Consider the following 8,618-nt stretch of genomic DNA (forward strand, 5'->3'; position numbering starts at 1 on the left):
AATGCTTTGCTGGCTTCGTCAAATTTGGATTTCCAAATCTGATAGTCCGAGTCCGGCTGTACAGCCGCCCAAGTGTCCCGCATGATGGCTTCATAATCGCTCATCATTTGCTTAACAAGAGCCTCTCTCTCTTGATCAGCCACGGACTCAAACTTGGACTTCAGCTGATGCTCCTGGTTGCTGAGGCGCTGCTCCAGGCGGCCCACCTTCTGCTTGGCTCTCTCGGCCTCTTCTTTGGCATCTTGAAGAGGCTCGAGCTTCTCCTTAAGAGTTGTAATCTCTTTCTTAAGGGATGTGATGCGCAGGCGGGCCGAGTCCAGGTCCTTCTTCACCTGCATATTGGCTTCCGCCTGCGAATACATCATATCAAGCGTCAGATACTCATTCTGAGCAATATCAAATTGAGCTCGATCCAAGGCGGACTCGGCCCGAGCTTTAGCGACTGTTACCTCTTTGGATTTCTCCTTGAGGGGTTGCCTGAGCCCTTGGACGCGTAGCATGGCCTGCAAAAGAGCCGAATGGTTAAAACCAGGCGGGAAAAGAAATAATGCTTAATAAAAAAAATAAATAAATAAATAAATTTGCTTGAGCTAAGACTCATACCTCGCAGAGGTTCCCCAAGATGCCATCCAAGTCAAGGGTGCCGACTCCTCTGACAGACGCCTTGTCGTCAGGATCAACCGCCCTCAGCATGGACTTGGCCATCTGGACTACAATCGGCCTCTGCACAGGAACTGAGAAGGAGAGAAAGTTAGAAAAATAACTCAAGTACATCTAAATGGAAGAACAATAGGGGCGAATGGATTTTACCGTCGTCCTTCTGTTCCTCCTCTCTCCCTAGGCTCCTCTTCTCTCCTGCTGAGCCGACAGCAGTGGTGGGTTGCTTAAAGCCACCCTTCGATGCCCTCTGGGCATCCGGTTTGCTGATCTCCTTTTCAGCATCGAGAGAAGAGGCGTCTAGGCCCTTCTTGGGCCTTTGAGCAATGTGCTTCTGGCCGCCCTTGCCGGATGCGCTCACATCATCCGCCCTAGTCTTTTGGATTTTAGGGTCGGATGGTTTTGAAGGAGATTTGGAAGGCGCACCCTACATCAACACAAGATAAACGCAAGTTAGAAATCATTCGGGCAAATTTAATATTGGTCAGAAATGAAAGTATAACAATTTTCTACCTTGGAGGTGCCGCCAGTTTTCTGCTCGTCCACTTTGGTGTGAGTGGTTACTTCTGCCCTGTTTAAGACATTCGACCTGTATCGAGCAGCAGATACAGCCGACTTCCTTGTGGCCGAGAGCTTTTCCATTGCTTTGTCTGCAAAAATGAACAAGTGATTAGCATCATTAAACAAGTACTGAAAAGCAGAAGTAAATTGCATAAAAAATAGACGGCCGACTACCTCTCGGCATCTCAGAACTTAGCCCACAGGCGGCTAAGAATGTCCCTTCTTCAAACCACTTGTACAAAGGGAGATAGCATTGAGGGGTGACCTCCTTGTCCCCCACATCATTCGTCCACACGGACACGGTAAACAACCCCGCGTCCATGATCTCCTCCTTTGCCCGCCTGGGAATAGGCGGCAATGCGCTCCTGCCTGCTAGGAGAGGTGGATCCTTATTCCACCTGTTATACTTTTGGTTCAGACGGCTGTCGGCAGACTTGACTATGTAAAACTTAGTCCTCCAGTCTTTCCACTTGTTCTCTTTGCCAGCAGCCATCATGTACCCCTTGCAAGTGGTCAAGGTGTACCAGCCTTCACCGCCCCTAGCAGGCGCCCTGCTCAGATAGTGCATGTGGGCGAACGCTTCAAAGCTCGCCTCCACCTGCAGCATCTCACAGGCGGCAACGTACCCCAGAATATTGATCCAGGAGTTGGGTACAAGTTGCCAGATACCCAGTTGGTATCCGTCCAAAATCCTCTCCACGGCCGGATGGAGAGGGAAGCGGAGGCTAGCCTGGAAGGCCGCTTCATAGCAGCCGAATGCTTTGTCTTGATAGCTGGCCATGCTCGGCCAGGTTATGGTGTCTCCCTCGTTAGGGACCGACAAAGTGTAGCCATAGCCTAGGACGACCTTGCGCCAAAAATTGGCAAGGCCGGACGCCATGGCGCTCCGCCTGCCTGGCGGAACATGCTGATAGTAGGGGGCTCTCTCCAAGCGCCTGGAAGCACTCGGCTCGGCCCAGCTTTCCCCCCTATCCACTGCCAGGGACTCTCTGGCAGAATCTATGTTTGATCTAGCCTCCTCTAAGGTTACGGAGGCATTCTCTGAAGAAGATGACGAGGCCGACTCGTCATTAGAGCTCTCATCAGAGCTAGGGGACCGCCGACTGGTGCCAGCGGGGTCCTCCCCTAGACTCTCTTCCGGCGCCTGTCTAGAAGGCCCGGGTTGATATTCTTCATCCGCCTCCCCCAGGATTCCATCACTGGGAGTTCCACTAGATGTGGGCGAATGGTAATAAGTGGGGGTAGGAGGAAGTTAGGCAGGGCTGTCAGGGTGTTCCGACAGCTCACTTCGAGGCACTCTTATTGAGCCCTCTGAAAAAACAGTCGACCCATCCGAATGGTAGAAAACTCCATCGGAGCTACACTACCTTGCTGTTCTTTTGATTCTGGCCATAGTGTCCTGCACAGACACGGAAACGGTCGGATTCGGAGAAGTTCGCAAAGCAGGGTCTTTGGCCAAGCATTCGGCACTGCTAGTTCTTGATTCAGCCGTCCCCGGTGACCGGCTGATCACTATCCTACGCCGTGCCGCATGCAATTGGGGAGCCATTTTTTCGAAAACAAAGAAAAAATGAAGAGTAAAAAGAAAATACAGGCGTTACCTTTAGAAGAAGGGAGAAAGACGCCTGGTTGACTAAAGAACAGTCGAACTGGTAGCCGAGTGTCGGATGCTTGAAAAACGCTTAGGGAATTTTGAGATTCTTTAAGTTAAAAAGTCCAAGATTCTCCAGAGATTCGCCAAGGTGTGAATCCAAGAGGGGGGGTCAAACCTCACTATTTATAGGAGGGTAAAACCCTAATTTTTTCCCTCCAGTAAATTTTCGAATCTGACCACTCAGATACTGACACCTGTCACAGGAGTCACGTGCAATGCACGTGACCCCTGTGAGGGGCAAAGGATTTGGGTATTTTATACCCGGCCAGGTGGCCCAATCAGAAAGTGCCACGTGTCCTCCATATAGGTGCCATTTGGACCTATGGAATGATGACACGTGGAGGGTGGACTCTTCTCCGTCCTACGTGGACTGAAGGTCCAGCAGGGACCATTCAGGTGGAGACACGTGTCACACAAAAAGTGCTTCAAAATCCCTTGGGCACAGTGACACGTGTCACTCAGGCATTGGCCCTGGGATGGCGGCCTTATAAGGCCCAAATCCCGAGGCACCGCAAAACGGCGTGACCTAATTCCTAGGTCACCAGATCCTAGGAAGGCACACTTTTCAAAAGGACCCTATAAATAGGGACATTATGTCATTTATGACGAGACAGAAAAAGAGAGAGAATTTCGCACACGCAATACGAGACAATACGTCACTTATCTCACTTTACCTGAGCTTGGAATCCAAGCAGATAACTTTACTTCCGCACGTTTTATCTCCGAACGTTTACTGACTTAATCTTCGGAGGCGGACCACCGACCATCCGGCGGTCCGTTTGCTTTGCAGGTACATGCATCCTCAGTTGAATCCAGTTTCAGTGTTGTAACTCTCCCGAGGGACAAAAACCCCCGAAACACAAGTGATCACCAATAATAGTTTTATTTGTGCATTAATATTCAACCAAAATAGATAAACAGGTTTAGGGTTAACCTAATGATTGCATGTTAGTAAGAAAGCGCACATGAATACGAGAAGAATAAAGTAGAAGCCTATTATTAGGGCAGGTTCTTTCTCTTTTAGATTGAATTTGTACCTTCCTCCCCGAACTTCCAGTCTTGGTTCCAGACCTATTAGAGTTAACGATCTCCTGGATCGTTAAAGGGTGTAACCTTCACCCTGTGAACGGTTTACAAGTTCCCAAAACTTGTGGGCGACTCTTTTGCTCTAGCTTCCTTTCCTTTGGACGCCACCGTACTTTAGTGTATGATCACAGTGGGGTTCAAGTTTAAGGTAATGCTTGAAATATTCCCTACACCTTCTGATGCTCTCTTTGGCTCTCTGGCCTAAGCAATAGCTCCATTGTTGTCAATGAACTTGCGAATCTATATCATAATAACAACCTAGACATGATTTCTATATCATAATATCAATTAAACAATTAAAGCACTTACTTGGATGCCTGGTACCTCTTTCTAATAACAAAATACACGCGTTAGTAACTTCAAGGAAAATATAAAACAACAATTAAATTAATTAATTGAAATAGATATTTGGGACCAAACCCTCAGAAATTAAAACCTTTCACGTCTAGGGCGAAGGCAACTTCAAACTTGGCTAGGTGTTTCTAAATCTTGTGAATGCGGAATTTTGTATGCAAAAGGCTAGAAAGAGAGAATATCAAGAAAATCTTGTAGAGAGTTGGTGATTTTTGATGAGATGAATTGATTATATTTGATGATTGAAAATGGAGGTTTTAGAAGGCTATTTATAGAGAAAATTAGCCGGATATGATAAAAAATCGAATTAGAGTTTCGACGAGAATAAAACAACTTTAGCGCTAAACGCTAAACATTAGCGCCAGGCGCTTAAGGTTAGCGCCAGGCGCTAATAACTGGAGTCAGGCGCTAATAGCCGTTATCACGCGTTTTCTTAATTTTGATAAAATTTAGTAGTACAGAAGGGCAAAATCGTGTTTTCTTTAAAAACACTTCTTTTTATTCTGATTAAAACTTAAAAAAGTCAACTAAAATCAATTTATCAATACTAATTAAATTAGGAATGAAAAGAACCTTCTAGAAGAATCTAGAAGACTAAAATCAATTCTTATTGCATTAGGAATTATAAACCAATATTAGGCCCTCCTCTAGATCATTGGGCCGCACATATCTATCAAACTGGGCCCAGTTTAGTAATTTGGCCATAACTTCCTCATTATTCATCGGAATTGGGCTTATAAAATGTCGTTGGAAAGCTCTTTTCAAGCCCCATCCAACTATACCATTAATGGACCCTTGCCATGGACCAAACCAAACTGGATTGGCTGTTTTCTTAAAATAGGTTTTCTAAAACAGAGAGAAAGAAAAGAATTAAAAGCTAACCGCAACACTAGACTTTCCACACTTTCACTATATTCGATTATGATTCGACATGAAAGGTACTCATCACTTAATTTGGTTTTGGGGAGACACAAATGGGTGTCTACAGAAGCCCCCACTTTGACTGAGTTAGGAGAAACGCAAGTTTCGAAAACAAAAGTCAGAGTAACGATAGGGACAGAGAATGATTCAGAACGTTCTGCAATTATTAACCATTCTTGTAACGCCGATACCTACAAAACTAGAATTAGTTAAATACAGATAAGAGAGTTAAGAAACGCGTATCTTGTACCGTCGAGCACACGTCTCTGGAAGTAACCGATTTGTTGCTGCATTGCTGTTGTGACAACTTTCCACAATCTATGGAAATCCATCTTGCTGTTTTGATGTTCACTCGTCTCTGAACAAAATAGCTTGAATGATGTGTCCACGCGTCTCTGAATAAAAGAGATTTGATAATAGGATGCCCACGCATCTCTGAGCAAAAGAGCTTTGATGATATATCCACGCATCTCTGAACAAAAGAGCTTCTTTTTAATATGTCCACGCGTCTCTGAACAATAGAGCTTGATGATATGTCCACGCGTCTCTGAACAAAAGAGATTTGATGATATGTCCACGCGTCTCTGAAAAAAAGAGCTTGAAAAAAATGTCCACGCTTCTCTAAACAAAAGAGCTTGAGAGAGAATTGTCTACGCGTCTCTGAACAATAGAGCTTTGAAAGAATTGTCCACGTGTCTCTAAACAAAAGAGCTTCAATGATATGTCCACGCGTCTCTGAAAAAAGAGCTTTGATGATTTGTCCACGCGTCTCTGAACAAAAGAGCTTTGATAATCGAATGTTTGTTGCAATAATATTCCAAAGAAAACTTCTGAAGACCAACGCTTGTCGATCTTTAAAGCTCGCTTGAACTTTGCTTCCGCTATGCTAGTACATCGGCGCTTTTGCTGCTTGTGAACCATTATGCCGTTTCCTCTGCTGTTTTTTGAACAAGTATGTCGGTGTCTTGCAATGAGCCAATGTTTAGGCGCTTTAAGCTAAGTGAGACGATCTTTCCTCAGGTCAATCACTTATTGCAATTGTAATCAAGCCGACTACTTAATCATGTTAAATTTCTTATAGGGGCTAATTGGCGTACCGAGGAACTCGAAATTGGTGAAAGAGATTGAAATAACTGCTCTGAGTGGTTGAGTGTTCTGTCGCCACAACAATGCCTCTGGCGCCAGACACTGAGATCTAGCGCCAGGCGCTGAAATCTATTGTTAGACGCTAAATGTTGTTGTCTGGCGCTGGATTCAGGTTTTCCCTATTCTGCTCTTGTTGCCGCTGGGATGCACCTGTATTTATCTTTGACTATAAGGCCTTGATAATCTCTTTAATTTTTTAGGGTTGACCTAAGGTTTAATGTCGCTTGACTCATTGACTTGACACGACTTAAGGTATAAACTTGACTCGCTGTGATTGACTCGAGGTTGATTCGACTCGAAGTGAAATGACACGTGTGACTCAATACCCGTGTGTGCATTGTATTGTGATCGTGCGACTCGAAAATGCAAAAAAGAAAAAATTTTCTGTCATTTTTGTGGAGGGTACCGACTTTCTCCCGAAAAAGAAAGACGCGAAAAAAAAGAAACGAAGTTTTTGAAGGTGCATGTTGAATGAGCTTAATCCGTTAACGTTGTCTCTCATAGTACAAGGATTGTAACATCTTAGACTATCCTAGTTGACTCAATAATGAAAGTATTTAGGTAACTTAGGCGCAAAGGCTACGTACTTCATACTTTGTGATGTAATGATGATTGATGTTGATATGACAAGGCATGCTTCTGTGTTGTGTTAAGATTTCATGACAAAGGGTTCCTAAGGGAAGTATGTTTGGTCATGTATCTGTGCAGTGTGTGAAAGTGACACTAAAGTTAGGCCGCAAGGGCTAAGTGTGTGGGAAAATATTATTTCAAGAAGAGTCTAATGATGGTGACTCTTTAGGCTAGGTAAGCTAATGATATAAGGATCAAGCCCCAAAGTCTAGCTCTAAGTATATAGGGATAAGTATAGGGGATCTCTTGATATGATCAATTATGAATGTAAATGTGAATGCATGTTTATTACGGCCGCATCTCGATGTGAGGTTGCCTACGTATCCGTTATGAATCAGGCCGAACGTAGCTCTAGCCGAACCTCGCACAAGTGTGTATACCTCAAAAAGGTCTTTTGAAGGGTTGTAACGTGGTTAGGCTAAAGGTTTGAAGAAGAAGAGGATAAAGGATCAAGACCCTCGATAAGCCCCCAAGGTGTGCAACCTTGCTTTTGAATCTTTTTATATTTATGCTTGTGGTTTCTCACTTTTGAGCTCTTTCTTTATTTTTTAATTTTTTTTTTATTTTGCTCTCTCTTTTGCTTTTGCATTAATTTTATTTTTATAAGTGTGGGCAATCCCAATCATGCGGTCTATCACTCACTTGGTATTCATGTTTCTCAGACACGGTACCGAGCACTCGATAAAAGACGCAATCTGAGAGGTGTTCATATCAAAAACATTTTTATGTCAAAGACATTGTAACACTTGCCCTTTTGTACACTTTTATTTATTTTTTGCTTATCTTTTGTTATTTTAATCTTTTGGATCACTCAAGCTTTTGTTCTTTGAAAATTGCATAAGTTACACACCATCCCATCCCAAGGTTAGGTAGATATGGGTTGAAAAATGAAGGGTCTATCGTTAGATGAGGCTCAAAGTGGTTTATAAAAAAAAAGATTGTATATTTGAAGGGTGAAAGGCGATATGATGTGGCTACAAGGGGTTCCTCAAATCATTGGTATACCTTGTGCTTAGTTTAACATGGATTTTTTTATATTTTTTTAATTTTTTTAATTTTTTTTTTTATGCAATGCAATGATCATATGTAAGGAAATAAATGCTCATTTTATTAGAAGGAAACAAGAAAAACCTACAAAAAAAATTATCTAAGGGAAAAGAAAGGTGTCTATGCTAGACTTATTGGGGAGAGGATAAATAAAAAATAGAAAAAAAAAATCATGAAATCTTGTCGTTGAAGCTTGCCTCTTGTCCCTTGGCTTATCATCACTCGGTGTTCTTGCCGAATGGAGGTATTGGAAGCCCGTTATTGTCGATCAAATATTGGATTGCTTCCTTTATCTTCCAACAACTCTCAGTAGTATGACTCCTACCTTGATGGTAATTGCAGCATACATTTGGGTTCCAACTAGGCAATCTCTTCTCAAGTGGGGGATCTTGAATGGGTTCAATAGGAGTAATGAGTCCCTTTGCATGGAGTCGATCGAAAGCATCATCGTAGCTAATTCCAATAGGGGTGAAATCCTTTCTTAGTTGCATTCTAAATCCTCGATTATCCATGGCTAAGATTTCATTAAGGTCGAAAGTACCAACAATGTTACTAGAGTAGG

The sequence above is a fragment of the Chenopodium album genome, chromosome 9 (genome assembly GCF_948465745.1).
Source record: "Chenopodium album chromosome 9, dcCheAlbu1.1, whole genome shotgun sequence".
Classification (NCBI taxonomy): domain Eukaryota; kingdom Viridiplantae; phylum Streptophyta; class Magnoliopsida; order Caryophyllales; family Amaranthaceae; genus Chenopodium; species Chenopodium album.